Genomic DNA, 17,850 nt, shown 5'->3' on the forward strand with positions numbered 1-17,850 from the left:
ATATGTAATAAATTAATAGCCTGAATGACGATATAGAGTAGCAAGTCACGGATACAGACCAGAGAAACAAAGCTTCATTCTCTTGCATTTCTACAGATTCTTTTATGCTTACTTCACTTCCCCCTCTGCCCCCCCTCCCCCTCCCGCAGCCTTTTACTATCGCAGGGCATCTTGCATTATTTGTAAGTCAGGATTATAGAGGGTGAGAGGCAACAGGAAGTTTCCTTTCTTGACCTGCAAGTATAGTGGGGACTCTGCCAACACCCTGCTGCATTGTTGAGAAGCCAATTTACATGCCTGGCACATAATTGAAAGACAATAAGCCTATTCATTTTCTCAGGTTACAAAAACTGAAAGCAACCTCAGAGAAGAGAAATGAGGAATTAGCTGCAATAAGAGCTGAAGACAAGTTGGCTGCGTTTGCATTCCCTCCAAAATTTAGAAAATTATCAGCTTTAGAAAGCAAAATATTGTTGCCCTGCATTTTTAATACTTTCTCTGCTTATTAAAGCTTTATAAATCTTTCTAACCTCCTCATTTTCTTCACATTTTCCACACTTATTCTTTTATAAACATTTTTTCTAGGAATTACCAATGTTTCACTGAACTAAATGCTTAGGTGAACATTTGTTTCTCAGAAAGCAGTTGCTCTAAATTAGTTGCTTTTATTTCAGAGTAAATTCAATAGTAGGGATAAGATATGCATGTTTATAAAAGAAAAATTGTATCAATTAAAATTGTATCAGTAAGTTAATATTAAATCAGTATTTATACTGCCAGTCTCTTACTTTTTTGGCGTGTGGACTAAATTAATGGTGATTTATCAGATTGAAAATGATTACTTTAAAATCAAGGTGCCATGATCTGAATAGAACATTTTCCCCCTTCACTGCCTGCCACTCTGGTTTAGGTAACCAAAGGAAGAGAGTGCATACAAGCAGACCACAGATTACGGATTCTTGATTTATGATAGAGGGAACACAGCACTGCAAGAGACAAAAGGAACTGATATAGCCAGAAAATCTGATTATCCATATGAAAAAAATTTTAATTCCTGCATCATGCTGTTGCCAGATTTTCTCTAGGTTCTTGGCTAAGCTACGAAAAAATGAATTTTAAGAGCAGGCCTGTTTAGTGAGACCACTGATTTATTAAGGAAGGGAGAGAAGAGAAAGGGGAGAAAAGAGCAGATTATGGGTCCCAGGTAGAGAGGAAAGGGCTGAAAAGAGAAAAAGAGGGCTGATTTACAGACTACGATTTCCCATTAAAGATTTCAAATCCCCAGGTTTACTTGTGTGCTGATCCAGGGATGGGGAGAAAAAGGCAAGAACAGGGAAAAACATGGCCGAAAGAGGGCTAGGATAGGACAAGGGAAAAAAGGAAAAGGGTGTATTTGGATCTGGCACTTGCTTTTTAAATCATTAATGTTTCTACCCCTTTGCTAATGTCACGGGAGGAGTCTCAGCTGTTTGCTGGGTTGATTGATGACCCCACCTCTCAATGCCTTGGGAGAGTCCAGTGATAAGGCCCCTGGAGAACTTCCAGAGTTTCTCCTTGATTCTGGAGAAAATCTTGTTCTGAATGGGCATTCTTGCAAGAGTCTTTGAGCTCCTGGAAGTGAGTATTTATGGGCACGTAGGTTTCCCGTCGGGTTCCAGATCCATCTACGATTCCCTAATTCACTAGACTGTCTCAATGCTACCTATAAGATTCAATTCCTGATAAACTAAGATTTTAAATGTCCAAAGTAGTATTTTACAACTTTATACAAAAATATGTGTGAAAGCATCTCTTGACTCCAATCAAGGGAAACTTTCCTACTTACAGTCCAAAGGTTTCCTACTCATGGTCTCAAAACACATTTTTGGTTATGATTTATGACGTTAGTGTAAGTGAATATTGCAGTTAATCTGTTTTTTAAAAAAACTGTTTTGTTTACATTTGGAGTTTCTTTTCAGATGTCCACTTGTCCCAGACATTTTTCTTGGGTTAAAAAAGCCCACGTTATCAGGGGGTGGTAATAATTACGAGAAGTGAAGATATGGCAAGTATAAGAGGAAAAGAAGACATCAGATTTTCGCCTTTCTCTCAATTCGTTAGTAATGCTTCATAAAGTCTCCTCCCTTGTCTCTATCATAAACACACCATTTTACCTATGAATTTGCCATTTGGTAGTTCCAAAATGGTTTCTATATTGACAATAGCATATGGGAAAAATCAAACACATATCTTGTGCTCATCTTACACACTAGTGCACTTTCTTCTTTTAAAATAAGAAGTCCTAGAGGTCCAATCTAGCCTATATTTATCTCATTCTGACATGAATTAATAATTACTTCATTTATTAATTCAATAAGAGCTCTGTCAATCGCAATGGTTAATTTTGAGGAAAAACTCAACATTTGTAAAGAACTATGGGGAAAGCGAAGGGAGGGAAAAATAGCATTTGTTGAGGGCAAAGTATCCTTCAGGAGTTAGGAAAGATGGAGTTCTTCCCAATTCCATACTAGGCTTTTGAGTTTGGCACCTCATATGTTTTCATACTCTCGGTAACCCAACTGGGTAAGATAAAGAGGCTGGCTCTTAATGAGGTTAAATCCAAAGGACTGGTTAGGTGAGCCTCAAAAACCAGCTAAGGAGCAGATGTGGCTCGCGTGGTTGAGCTCCTGCCTCCCACACGGGAAGTCCTGGGTTCGGTTTCCTGTGCCTCCTAAAGAAAAAACAAACAAACAATAAGCAAAACAAAAAAAAAACACATCAATTCTGAGAAGCCCAGTTGGTTGAGCACCAGCTTCCCATATACAAGGTCTTGGAGTCAATTCCCAGCCCCCGTGAATCTCAAAAACATAAAAGAAGAAGCAAGCTAAAATAACAAGGGAAAACCCCGACATTCCTGAGCAGTACTTCATTGCTGTGTAAGACCCTCTGTGGTTTTGTAGGCAGTAGGAAAAGGTATTCGCAAGTGTGTTGAAAGACCCATCAGTAGAAGAAAACAATTGCTTTCCATGGACGCATTCCTCGACTGGAGAGGGGCGTGTTTGAACTGGCCCTGAAGAGCTGGTTGGATTTCAATAGAGAAATATGTTGGTGCCATTCCTGGAATATAGAAGGGCTTATGTTTAGGCTTCTTGCCTCAGAGTGGATGAGTGAAAATTGTATTATCAGAAAATTGTGTTTAACAAAGAATACGAATCATGTCTAGGTGCAGTTAAAAATACCTGAAATGAATTTTTTCTTTGCCCCTGTGTGAAAGGGCTCAAGAAGTAGCAAATTAAAACATTCTGAGTTTCATTCTAAAGGCAATTTGCACTAAGTACAGGTTTTTGAGAAGGTGGCAGAGACAATTACAATTACATCTTGCTTAGGGATCGTGAGTTCCCTAAATAGACAGGGGAGAGTAAGGCAGAGATGTTAACTCACTGCATCAGAATATCAAGACTGCATTTATAAAGAGTGAATTGGGGACATCTGTTGAGATACTCTAAACTGAAGAGCAATGATTAAATTTTTCATTTGCAACCTCAAATGGAATTTTCAAACTCATTAGAGAAACTTAAATAACATGAGAAACTATAAAAAAGATGACTGTTCAGCAGAATCTGAATTATGCAGGAACTGTTATTATCTTGAAGATAAAAACTAACCATGAAAATGACAACCCATTCTATTGTGAATTTTATTAAGCGGAATAGAGAAGTGAGACTTATGTGATAAGAACTGGTAAAATTCATTCTCTTTTTTATTCATTCAACAAATATTTATTAAGAGTCTTGAATATGAGAGATTCTGTGGAGAATACCAAAATTCAGAAGGCATGATCCAAGTATCTAAAATTCAGTGGAAAAGAAAAAGCCTCATAAGACATAAGCAAGTTTTAGAGTGTCTTTCATATATACTCATTGAAAGATGAAAGCACATCTGTTTTAATTGGGGGAAGTGGTATAAATAGGGAGGAAATTTAGTGAGAATGGGCATAAAACAGTAGAGATGGACAAGCTGGTAATGAGGTTGGAGATAAAAAGGGGGTGAAAAGTAATTGAAAATATGCTTTTTCAAGGAAGGGTTGGTCAACTATGTCAATCACTGCTGAGTAGGAGAATGTGAGCAGGACTAATTGATGACTGATGGTCACTGGATCTGGACACAGGGAGATTACTGGGAAAATTACAGTGTGATTGGAATGGACTCAAGAGAGATTGAAGGAAAGGATGCTAAGGCAGTGAATATAAACAAATTTTGAGCCCTTTTTCTGAGAAGAGAAGTAGAGAGGCAGGAACTTAAAGTTACATTTCAAAATAAGCTATATTACAGTTTATGTATCTGTCAGTAAGAATGAACAATGATGTAGCTGAATGATTGTGGGACCCCAATCACAGATGATATCTGATTAATCATCTTGTGAACTCTGTGGACATCCTTGAGTTATCTCACCACAGTGTCCTCATTTACAAAATGAGAATAACAAGGCGCATCTATCATGGTCATTGAGAAATGAGAGAAAGCACAGATAAAAGCAGGGAATTCAGTATCAAACACCAAGAGAATGTCTTCAGTAAATGAGAGCGATAGTGAAGGAGGAGATGAAGAAGGAAAAAGCAAAGAAAGTTAGAGGAGGATCAAGATGAGCAAGAAGAAGCAATGGTTGAGGAAAAGAAGAAGTCAGAAAGAATAAGAGGAGGAAGTAGTGAAGTGAGTGAAGAAGAGATGAGAAGTGGGTGGAGAAGCAGAAGGAGGTAGGGAAAAGAAGGGAGAGAAAGAAGAGGAGGAGATGATGAGGAAAAAAGGAAAGAAAGCAGGAGGAAGAAGTAGAGGAGAAGGTGGTGAGAACCTGAAGGAGGAGGAAGAAAAAGAAGGGATGAGCAAAATTAAGGTAGGCATAGAAGAAGGGAGACATGAAAAGAAGAAAGAGAGAAGGAAGTAACAGAAGAAGGTGATGGAAAAGAACAGGAGGAGGAGGGAGAGGAGAATACAAAGAGTGGGATTTGATTTTTCATTAGAAATGTTAGTTTAGATTGAAATTAGGAAGGAAAGTTACATACATTAGGCAGGTGTTGTTATCATAAGATGCCACTAGAGATAAAAAATAAGCAATGAACATGGGGCACAATGTGTGAGGAACAAAGTGAAGGCACTGCATTTTACTTTACAAATATTAAAGTAAAGATGCCAGGGATAGCGCTATATGATAAAATCCAATGGAACATGGGATGCTTTTTTTCATAAGGAAAATATTGTGTGACAAGAGAAGCAATGAGGACAGCATGACAAAGAAGGCTATTCAAATCCAAGGATCCAACCTTGTCTGTAAAAACAAAGGAATCCTTAGAAGAAGAGCAAAGATGATCAGAGGAATTGTTGCTGGAGACAGTACCCAACTCCTCTTTCCATTTTGCTCTTCTCCCATCTCCACCTTTTCTTTTCTTTTTAGATTTTTTAATTTTTTATTTATTTCTCTCCCTTTCCCCACCCCCAATTGTCTGAACTCTGGGTCCATTCTCTGTGTGTTCTTCTGTGTCCACTTTGTATTTTTGTCAGTGGTACCAGGAATCTGTGTCTCTTTTTGTTGCATCATCCTGCTGCCTCAGCTCTCTGTGTATGTGGTGCCACTCCTGGGCAGGCTGTGCTTTTTACACATGAAGCGGCTCTCCTTACAGGGTGCACTCCTTGCATGTGGGGCTCCTCTACGTGGCGGACACCCTTGCATGGCATGGCACTCCTTGCGTGCATCAGCGCTGCACGTGGGCCAGCTCACCACATGTGTCAGGAGGCCCTGGGTTTGAACCCTGGACCTCCCATGTGGTAGGTGGATGCCCTATCAGTTGAACCAAATCTGCTTCCCCAATATCTCTTTTTGGAATTCATAAATAATCTCAAACTGCTGCAGTCAAGCTCTGGGCAGCCCCCTCTGATATTGCCACTCATTTCGAAGCATGTCCACCTTGCTTTTGCTGGCTAATCACCATCACCTACCTGTGACAATTTTGGAATCCTACCATTCCTTTTGCTCCAAGATAGCCCAATATCATAGCATCCACAAAGTTCCTTTTGCCACATATGGTAACCTTCACAGGTTTGGGGCATTTGAACATGGCAATGTCACTATTCCTCCCTTTCCACTGAGGTTATGAATGACTAATTCGAGCTCAAATCCTCTTTTTTTTTTAAGATTTATTTTTATCCCCTTCCCCACCCTCCCCCCTGCCTTATCCATTGGGCCAAATCTTGTCCCTCCACCTCTTCTTTTCTAATTCTCTTCTCTTTTCTACCTTCCTTCATAGGCAAGTTCTTCCCCAAAATGACCAACAGGCTTTCCAGAGTTACCTTCTGCCAGCTCACTAAACCCAGGGAAAGAGACCACTGTTCTTTTCCTTCCAACAAACATCTTGGGTCTAGCATGTGCTGGCCTGGCTGGTTCAGTGGTCCGTCCCTGAGCAAGACATCTTAACTCCAATCGTCCGTTGGATTAGTATTCTATTGCTGCATAACACATTACAGAAGAGTTGACACTTATATCATCTCCCATTTTTTTCTGCAGTTCAGGGATCTGGGGAAGGTCTTTCAGGATCTCATGAGAGTACAAACAGGAGCTGCCCAGGGCTGAGGTCTCATCGGAAGGTCAATGGGGCATCCTTCTGGGGTCATGTGGTTTTTAAGGACATTGAGGTCCTGGTGGTTGTAGGGCTGAGGTCCCTGCCTTCTTTTTCTGGCAGTTGGCCAGAGGCTGCCCACAGCCCCTTTCCCCATGACTCTCTCCTAACTCGGTGGTCAACTTCTTCAAGTCCAGCTGGAGAATCCTTCCCTCTGGTCTGCTGAGATGGACTCTTATATAATGCAATATAAACATGGGAGCGTCTCTCCTAGCATGTGCCATATAACAACCTAATCAAGCGAGGGACATCTCATCACCTTTGCCATAGACTCTTGGTTAGAAGCAAGTCAAGGTTCTGACCACACTCAAGAGGAGAGTCTAATACAAAGGCATTAGCTTAGAGAGTGTTTCCCACCCCAAGCCAATCAGGTCCCGTGGGATGGTCCTGCCAGGACCTTCTCTATGTGCTTCTTGTCCCACTGAACCTCATGGTCTCACTTACTTGTGTTCTTATTCATCAAATATTTGAGCACTCACTCCACCAAACCCTGTACACTGCATTCATTTGGCACTGACTGAAATAGACAGTCTAGTTGGGGAGGTATGTGATAGACACATCTGTATTTCATGTCAAAATGAGTATTGTATTCTAGGATCAAACAAGACCTGGTCTATAAGGTGTTTATAGAGGAGAGGTGAGAATTGAGAAGTGAGCATATCTTTTTCTGGGCATGAGGATAAGTGCTATCCTCATGATTTTACAGACTTTATAGGTAAAAGATGAGGCATATTTGAATCAGACTGGTGAAACAAGAGCTTTTTATCTAAGAAGGCAATGCTTTAGATTTTTAAAATACTTAAAAATATTTTGTTATTAAATTATGAATATATATGCCCTTTGTAGAAAAACTTAAATGCAGAAAAGAATAGGAAAAAATAAAATAAAATTCCCTGTGATATCTTCTGGGTGAAATATCATTACTTTGTTATTGTACCTCCTAATATTCTGAAATGTATTTTACAGAGTTAGGTTACTAGTCTACATTGTGAGATAAAATGCTTTGTTAATTGCACAATTTCATATTATGTAATATTTTTCACCAATTACATACCCAAATAGACTTTGATTATGTGGATGTTCTAAATTTTATTCAATCAACCCCCTATTATTTCCAGATTTTTACAATTACATGATATGTGCAATAATGTTGGAACCTAACATGTTTATTCAGATGAATTATTTTTGCACTCTTTGGGGAATATCCCTCACTTAGGCAAAGCACTGGCTTTATGTTTGCTAAAGACATTTGTATTGGACATTTTAGAGGGGAATGCAGACCATCTTTCAGAATCTTATTCTCAAAATGCTATGTCTGTTCTTCATCTCCACTTAATATAAGTGGTGAACACAGAGACTTTGCTTTATTTTGTTCCCCAGTACCTAGAATTGCACCTGGCTCATAATAGTTATGTGATGATTATTTGATCAATAAATTGAAATAAATTAATGATTTAGACAACTGTAACCATTATGAGAAAGCACATACACTAAGTGAATAATGCATTGATATAATTTAATGTTCTGGTAAGTATCTACTTATATAGATAATTCTGATATATTATTGTCCTAGTCAGCCAAAGGGGTGCTGAAGCAGAGTACCAGAACTCTGTTGGTTTTTATAAAGGGTATTTATTTGAGGTAGAAGCTTACAGTTACCAGGCCATAAAGCATAAGTTACTTCCCACACCAAAACTTGTTGCCATGAGTTGATGCAAGATGGTGGGCAACGTCTGTAACGGTTCAGCCTCCCTTTTCCTCTCAAGGCTCCATGGTCCCAGCTTCTTCCAATTTCAGCTGTAGGCTGGGATAAGTCCCATCTCCCTCCCAGGGCTCATTTCTCCCCAGGCTCAGCTGCTCTGCTCTCTCCACAAGGCCAGCTATAATTATCAGGCTAATGGCTCGTCTTTCTTCCCAGGGCCTCTACTATGTCAACGGAGACATCTCTAGTCAACTGTGTTCTTCTCCTGTGTGTTACCTTCCTGGGGCTCCAGCTAAAAACTCTTAACTTCCCTTCTCTGTGGTGTGGTTACTTTGTGAGTCCCTACCCCCTTAGTCCTACTGACGTGGCCTAATCAAAGCCTTAATCCTTAATCAAGTGAAAGTGAAACCTCTGTATCCAATATAATCTAATGTACTCAGAGGAACAAACGAATTTACAAACATAATTCAATATCTATTTTTGGAATTCATAAACAATATCAAACTGCTACAATTATTAAAATCATATTTTACATATAATAAGCATACAAGATAAATATATAATGTATATAGTATATTTCATATACTATATAAATGCAACATTTATATAAAAATATACTACTTTGACAGTATAGTATAACTATTTTTAATATATTTATAATATGTAGTGAAATATATTTTTCACTTATCTAGTTTTTTATAGTCAAGTGTTATTTCAAATTCAAAAAATAAGAAAACCTACAAAATGCAGCTCAGCATGTTATGGAAATATGGAAGTATTAAAATATAGTAAAAATGTACTAAAATATATTTATTCACATTTTTTTTTTTTGCATTTGGTTGCATAATTCCTTCACCTTTCTTCTCAATATGAGGAGTCCAGGTAGTTTCACAACTTTTATCACTGGTGTGTGTCTGTGTGAGTTTGCTGTGTTTATATGAGAGAAAGGTAGTATATCATTTCTGCAGTGGTCATTTTTCCTTTATTTTAAGAGGCGTGGAGCCAATCAGAGACATATAAGAAGGAAGAGAGATGGAAGATTTCGAGGATTTGGAAGGAAGACAAGAAGTCTAGATGGCAGTAAATGGGGGTGGGTGTGCCATTTAGTTTAAAGAAGGAGATGAATCACATGGAGGATTCAGTAGACCATGGAATGGGAGAGTTTAGGCACGGCACCAACATATTTTGCTGTAGAATTTTGAAAGCGTGTGGTGAATTTTTCAGCCATAGGGAAGTGCAGTGTGGGAAGATGAATAGTCCAGAATCCAGTATTTCAGAGTATTTGTAGCAGCAAAGTGAAATGGGGGAGATTAGCCAAAGAAGTTAGACTAGAAGTGAGATGCTGGCAAGAGGCAGAAATCTTATACCTTAGGTAGGTTTCCCACTGGAGCAAAGAGGTGTAAAAAGGTCTTATTGCTTGAAACGGGAAACCCAGAGAGAGGAACCAATCCTGGTGGAAAATATTAAGAATTTGATTTTGGATTCGTTAATATGAGATCTTGTGAGATAATGAAACGGGAATACCAAGGAGTCAACGCATCGTTTAAAAAGAGGATTTAGAAAATAGTTTTCCTTGCACATAATAACTTAGAAATCAACAAATTTGTAGATAGGATTTAGAGCATGAAAATAAGGGCTCCCGTAGCAAAGTATTGCACACTGGGTGATTTCCCACAGATGGTGGGAAATGTATTGTCCCGTAGATCTGGAGGTCAGAAGGTTGAAATCATGGGGTGGACAAGTCCATGTTCTCTTTGATGGCTCTAGGGCAAGACCTTTCCTGATTCTTGCAGGTTTTGGTGGCTCAAGGCATTCCCTGGTTTGCGGATACATCACTCCCATGTCCACCTCTCTCTTCAAATGGTCCTCCGTCCTCTGTGCGTCTATTGGTTTCTGTATCCAAAATCCCCTCTTCTTATAAGGACACCAGTCATTTTGAACCCAGCAGACCCCAAACCAGGATGACCTCATCTTAGCTAACTGCATCGTCAAAGATCCTGGTCCACATTGGATCACATCCATGAGACCAGAGGTTCAAGCTTGAACGTACCATTTTGGGAGAGACAATTCAACCCATATCAGTACAAGTATCTAAAGCCAGAGAAGAAAGAGAAGGAAGAAAATTCCTCATTCAAGTCCGAAGAGCCCCAGCATTTACATTCAGGTAAAGGAGGGTTAAGTCTGGCCATCAACAATGTCATGTATATATTGTCTATAGCAAAATTCAGTTCACTTTTAAGGTATGCCCACAGACTGTCCCACACTGGTTCTCAGAATGTAGCAATTTGAGGATGGAGAGAGAGAAAAGGGACATAGCTAGAGAAATTCAAGTCAATTCCAGATGGAATTTATGCTCTTCAAGGTAATATCCCATGAGACGATTGTTTTCTTTTCATCATTTCAATACGTACTAAAGTTGTCTATTCCTTTTCAAAGGAGGAAAAATATGTTTTATTTGATTAAAAAAATAGGAGAAATCATGAAAGCTTTTAAGTAGTATTTTGCAGGTAAATATATTCATCATTAATCCTCACTTGTGTTTTCTAAATTTCGTATTTGGCAACCAGATGCCCAAAGGAACAGTTAAAATAACTTATCTCTAGATATTTTATATAACAAGTGTTAGTTTTTTTTTGCTATTGGTGTGCTATCTACTATTTCTAAAGCATATTAGGAGCTGTGTCCGGGGGCTGAATCATGAAATTAGACACAAACCTTGACAAATGTTAACCACATCCTAAAGGAAATTAGGAGCACAAACGAACACCAAAGGAGTAATATTTCTTTAGGTGTACATTGCATAGTCCTACTGTTTTGAACGGAATTCCAAGGATGAAGTACAGATGTTAAAGTCAAGGGGCCAAACCTTGAGAACCAGTTCAGTCAATTTCAAGCCGTGTAACTCCTTTTACTTAGTATTTCTGAGCTATAGTTCACTCACCACGGCTTGGCAAAATTAACATGTACAGGGTTGAGAATCCATAAATTTGGTTATCGAACAATGACTGTCGTTAATGCAGCAAACGGCACACAACTCGTGACGCACCAGGGGGTCTTACTCTTAAGAACTCTGTGAATTTTTCAAACTGAATCCCTCCCTGTATTGTCTTTTACTGAATTTTAGAAACTGAAAAGAATGTAGCTATGGTCCACCTTCTTTATGGATTAAAACGGCACTGCCTCAAGTCCCACATTTTCTTAAGGCAGGCAGTTTCCTTGACATGTCTTTTTAACGGATGGTTGTGATCAGAGCCTGTGCAATTCTGTCACTGTTTTAAAAAAAAAAAAAGCTTAATAACTTCTTATTAAATTTTTAGTTTATCCAGGAGCACGTTTGAAGGATATTCAAGGTAAAGCACTTCACATCAGAATTCTACTGCTGGATATACTTGCGTCCTTCCTAATGAAAATTTATCTCAGGCTAATAACACATTCTCTCCCCTGTAATATAGTTGAGGATTTCTGCACTTTGGCTTTTTTGATATGCTAAGTTTATCACCGATAGTTTATGCTTCCCTAACTTATTTTCCATTTAGAAATGAATGATAAATAGATAAAGCCCTAAAGAAGAAAAATTGGATTTTAAATCACTCAGTGGTTAGATTTGGGAAAAAAAAAAAAAAAAGAAGCCTCAGCATGAGACGATTTCAGAATTAGAGCTAAACCAGACATGCATTCACTATATTAAAGATGGAAATCAAAATGCCACTATTTAGCTGAACATCTCTTTCCTGTCTTGCTCATTCTATACTCAGGAAATTTAAGTTTATAAAACTATCGAGTGTGGGAACGCTCAGTCCTTAATAGTGGTCAGAAAAGCAAATTCTTTTAGAGCCAGGGCTACTAATACAGGAAGTCATGGTGGCTGTTGGATATTGAGGAAAGTGTGCCAGATTGAAAGTACTTATGTGCTAAAGATTTTTTAAAATATATATATTCAGTACAAGGGGTTATGCATAATGCACTTACGGAATTATACAATCCATCTGTCTCATTTCTCTTTGGCTCAAATTTTGTCCTCCACTAGTGCCTCTGAGGACCAAGAGATGGAATTTTGACCACTTGTGGATGTGCCCTTAAGAGGGGCCAGAAACTGTCCTAATTAATGGAGGAAAGGAGAAGGAGCCTGGACATATGGTATAGCCAAGGCATTAGGATTGGAGCACACATGAAAAATAAACGACAAATTGCCTACAATCTGCAGTTGTTTCTCCTCTCCATCCCCTGTATGCAACCGGAGGTTTTCGATGTGATATCTGGGAATTCCTTCTCTTGTTATCCATGTAGAGTTCTCTCTAGTTCTCTCTTGAGTTGCCTTTTAGTTCCTCACTCAAGAGGAATGCTTTCTTTGCACCATGTCTTGCTCCAATTCCAAGTTCCTTCTAGTAAAATCCAACAGGAAAAGAATCACAGCGATAATAACAAACTCCATGGCTGAGAACGATGGTTTGAGTAGAGGACATTTAGAAGCACAGTCTCTTTGAAACGGAAGACTGGGGAGATTTTCTTTTGTTGGTATGATAGCCCCATGTTAGAATAAACATTCCCCACCTCCTTTGCAAGATGGCACAGCCTCCAAGGAAAGTCACTGCACGGGATGAAGGAGAAGTTCAGTGTTCCAAGTGGAGCCATGGATGATCTCCCTTGCTTCATGTCCTGGTCTTGCCTCTGTCCTCTGCAACTTCAAGTTTGGTGGCTTTTTTGTGAGATCAGATGGCCGTTATGTGCCTTTGGAACTCAGGGCTGGAGCATTCAGTAGAGATAGGCACAGCTGGGCACAAATACTTTTGGAAGCAGATGCCCGGAGGAAAGGTCATTGCTGCGTCTAGAAAACTCTCTTCCATATTATGAAGATTGAAATGAGAGGAGAGATCACTCTCCTGTTTCCTGGTATGATTGCTAGTTTAGGGGTGTTCCTTGGCAACACCCTGCTTTAGTGGCCAATGCCATGCTCAAGGAGAACATAATGAATAGAGATCTGAGCTAGTGAGTCTGTGTGGTGAACCCAAGCATCTCTCCATGACATTTCTGAAGTCCAGTCTCAGCACCAGCTGATTACTCGATGGTTCATTCAGACTTGCATCCCTTGCTACAACAAGCTCACAAGTTTAAAACTGTGTGTTTTTTCATTTTAATCTTTGTTTTTGTTTCAGGTGTGCTGGTGCTAATTGTTTCAAATTTCAGTGTAATACACATTTCTATCAGTTCCCACCTGCACCATTATGTAAAGATATTCCTACTATTTTATGGATTTTGATATTAGTCTTTTTCCCCCCAAATGCCAATAAAGATGCCCCCCCGCTATCATATTTATTTGATTATATCTCTAAGCATTGGAAGGCAGGGAAATTAAAGGATGATTAAACAATTTTAAGTAGGTGGACAATCACCGTGAATGAAAAAGTACTACATAAATGTATGTTATAATGAGTTTTGGAAACAATAATTGGTTTGCTAATTGCAAATTGTTGATTGATTTCACAAAATGGGTACCTGAGGAACCTGCCATAATTTGGCAATGTTTTGGGGAAATGGCATTTTCCTGTGACTCAGGTGGGAGTTTTCATTACTTCTAAACTGTATTTCTTCGTGTTCCAATAAAGCATGATTCCTGACACATTCTTCAAAAAGAGTTTTGAATCTGTGGGCAGTGACAAATGACCTTCTGATTCAGTGCTGATCTATTTTGGTTCTCAATGATTTATTTCCCCATAGAAGCAGTTAAAGGCTATGTTAAGAAAGGATACCGAGTGAGGAAGGAGAGTGTGACTTTTAGAAGTAATTATGAAATTCACAGATGTATACAATTATAGAGCTAAAACAGACTTATAGACAGTGTCTGCACATTCCACCATTTTAGAAGTAAGAAAAAATAGACTACTAGTGACTCTTAACGCTTTGTGCATCATAGATCCTTTGAACATCTCGTTATAATTATGAACCTTTCTTTAAAACAATGCACGTACACAGAGCACTCAGAGTTTTCAGGATCTTGCTGCAGCTTCTTACCAGCAGACTTCAAGTTAAGAACTTCCATGTTGAGAAACTTATCCAAGGCCACTCAGGTGGGTATACATCAGCGGTAGGCTTAATGCAGACAAAGGGTCTTTGATTTTGGAATGGAAATTATACATTTCAGGGACAGGGAGCAAAATATTCTGTCTCCACACCAATGCTACCTTTCAAATGCATCCTTCAGCCTTTATCTTAAACTAAAAATGTATAATTTAAAAGCATGGAAACTTTCTTTAGGACAAAAACCCAAGTTTAAATTGCTTAACTATTTTCCCATTGTCTCCTTACATTATCAGTTGACTTATAAGGGTTAGGATTTTCTGCCAAGGATCCTTGCCTCCTTCAGAGGGAATGTGGCAGGGACAAGAAGGTATGTACAATGTTCTCTGTGTTCCTACATTACTTCTGATTACTCAAAGAAATTTATCAGTCAGCAGTACTTACATCTTTCATTAGCCCAATTTCATCAGCAGTTATCATAATGGTGAAATACAACGGGATATCATGCTTTAGAAAACTTTACTGTACCTTGTAAAGGGGCAACTGGATTTTCTTGAGCCTGTGTGTAGAATAGTACACATTCTTCATTTTCTTGTTCTCTTCACATACCCTATACAAATTTTGGGGCAGTACAATTGAGCTGTTCTCATCTGTGTTTTTCTAGCACATTGGCTAAACTTCAATTCTGACTTATTACTTTGCATCTTGTTTTTCAGGAAATCTTTTTTTTTTTTTTTTTCACTTGGCCTGTCCACAACTTTCAGAAAGAAATGTAGTAGAAAGTAGAACCTGATAGATTCTCCAAGAGACCAAAAGATGACTAGAAAGGAAGATGAAAAGACAGACTATCAGGGAAAAGTTTTGTTTAGACTTAACATTTAAATGCATTGTCCAATTTTAATACATTTTGTGTGAGTGCATTCATGTTATTATATGCTTGAAGACTACAATTGACAAGTCATATTTTATATTAAAACTAAAATTTTAAGCTAAAATATGACCATGTTGATTCCATTGCATACCTGTGTCTTAGTTTTTAACCCCACCTTTCCAAGCCTGCTGACATTGATTTAGGTCACACTCAGCATTTTTATCCATACTAGTGTCGTAGCATTCAGACAACTAACATTCAGACAACTAGTTGTTTTTTTTTAAAGATTTATTTATTTATTTTATTTCTCTCCCCTTTCCCCTCCCCCCGCCACTCCAGTTGTCTGTTCACTGTGTCTATTTGCTGCGTGTTCTTTGTCCGCTTCTGTTGTTGTCAGCGGCATGGGAATCTGTGTTTCTTTTTGTTGCGTCATCTTGTTGTGTCAGCTCTCTGTGTGCATGGCACCATTCTTGGGCAGGCTGCATTTTCTTTTGTGCTGGGCGGCTCTCCTTATGGGGTGCACTCCTTGTGTGTGGGGCTACACTACGTGGCGGACACCCCTGCTTGGCACGGCACTACTTGTACACATCAGCACTGTGCGTGGGCCAGCTGCACCTGGGTCAAGGAGGTCAGGGGTTTGGTAGACAGACGCCCGAACCACTGGGCCAAGTCTTCTTCCCCAGACAATTCGTTTTTTACTTTCATTTCATACCCTTTCAAGCTTTTAAGACATCAGTGCTTTGAAATGACCACAATGGTGTTCACTTACCAAAAATCAGCACAGAAAAAGTTTCAAAATATATGTATTGGCAATTATTTTCCATTTGTTCCATTGAAAGATTTATTCCACTCCATCTCACTCCATCACTGCTGCTGGGAAGTAATAATGTCCACCTAATTGCCACACCATTGAAGGCAAAGCATCCTTTATCTTTGACTCTAAGATATTTTCCCTTTAATCTGGCCTATTTTTTTTTCCTTTCAATTTAACTATGTTGTGTCTAGCTGTCCTTCCTTCCTTCCTTCCTTTCTTCCTTCCTTCCTTCCTTCCTTCCTTCCTTCCTTCCTTCCTTCCTTCCTTCCTTCCTTCCTTCCTTCCTTCCTTCCTTCCTTCCTTCCTTCCTTCCTTCCTTCCTTCCTTCCTTCCTTCCTTCCTTCCTTTTTTGCTTGGGAGCGTGCTGGGTTTCTTATGCCTGTGGGTTTATTACTCCTAAAAAGTTCTCAGTCCTTATATCTTTGAATACTGTCTCCATTGCATCCTTTATCTTCTCCATTTATGGAACTTCCACCACACATATTATATATCAACCTTGCGATCTTCTACACACTAATACTTCCTTGTTTCCTTCTTTTTATTTTTCTGTGCTACTCTCTGGGTCTTTTATTCACATCTATTTTGTAGTTTGTTCATTTAGTCTTTTGCCAATCAAGGCCATTGAGTTTCTAACATTATTTATTTTGTATTTCATCTCTTCAGTGGGCAGTTCATCATTTTTTCACATGAGATTTGTCATTCTAGTAGGTTATGCTTCTGCAGATATTTACAAATACTGCTGTCTTACCATTTGTTTCTGACCATTCTGTTCCTAAGGGCTGCATGGGTGTCATTTTCCATTGTTCTTCCTTCAAATTTCCTTATCTTCTTGTGTGAGAGCGCTCTTTGACCATGTGGTATATTTTCCCCATGACTGGCATTGAAGGAATAGTTTATTTAGCAATTTTGTTGTTTCCTGGGGCAAACTTATCTTCTGATTTCTCTTCCAACCCCAGCTCTTGCTTATGGGGTTTGGAATGAACGTCCATCAGTTGATTTTGGCTGCTCTTGTGGTTCTTTTCATTTGATTTCTCTCTACATCATAACTGATGGTGCATGCTCTCTCTATAGAATAAGAGAGATGATAAGACAGAGGACTACTATTAAACACCAGCCTTGTGGTGAAAATGATGGAAAGAAGTCTACTCCTCTTTGCAAGGTAAGTAGTACTGGATACCAAAATACAAGTCAGGATTAAAAACCAAGAATAAATCATCCCAATCCCTGTAAATGGTGACTCAGGATTAGAACCACATGAATAAGATCAAGAAGTGCCATGAAACCACAATATTGTTAAAACATAATTTTAAATTCCTTTCTTAAAAGTATAAATGACTCTAGTCTAGGAGTCTATGTCTTGGGAAGACTTGCAAGATTTAATAGGGACCTATTTAAAAAGAATATGTGTGTGTCTTTGTGAGGATGGACAGGCAGGGGGATAGAATTGTTCATAATGGGTTTGGGTAAAGAGAATGTATTGGTAGAATATCTCATGCCATATTAATCTTAGGGATTCCATATTATGACTTGAACTTGTCATCTGCCAAGAAATGTTTGTTTCCAAAAGTGAAAATTCAGAACTTCCACTCACTCTCTGAAGATATCGTCAAGGTTCCTGGTTCAGCTTTTTGCAACACTTTTGACCCTGAGGTCAACAGTCATTCTGTTGACTCCCTAGGATGTTTCTCTTTGTTAGAGACAATACCTTCATGCCATCATTCATCCCACCTCTTCTGAAAATCTGTCCTGGATGGTTCCTCTTTTCTCTTGCATCTTAGCTTTTGCCGTTGCTGGTATATCA

Source organism: Dasypus novemcinctus, chromosome X (assembly GCF_030445035.2).
Source record: "Dasypus novemcinctus isolate mDasNov1 chromosome X, mDasNov1.1.hap2, whole genome shotgun sequence".
Classification (NCBI taxonomy): domain Eukaryota; kingdom Metazoa; phylum Chordata; class Mammalia; order Cingulata; family Dasypodidae; genus Dasypus; species Dasypus novemcinctus.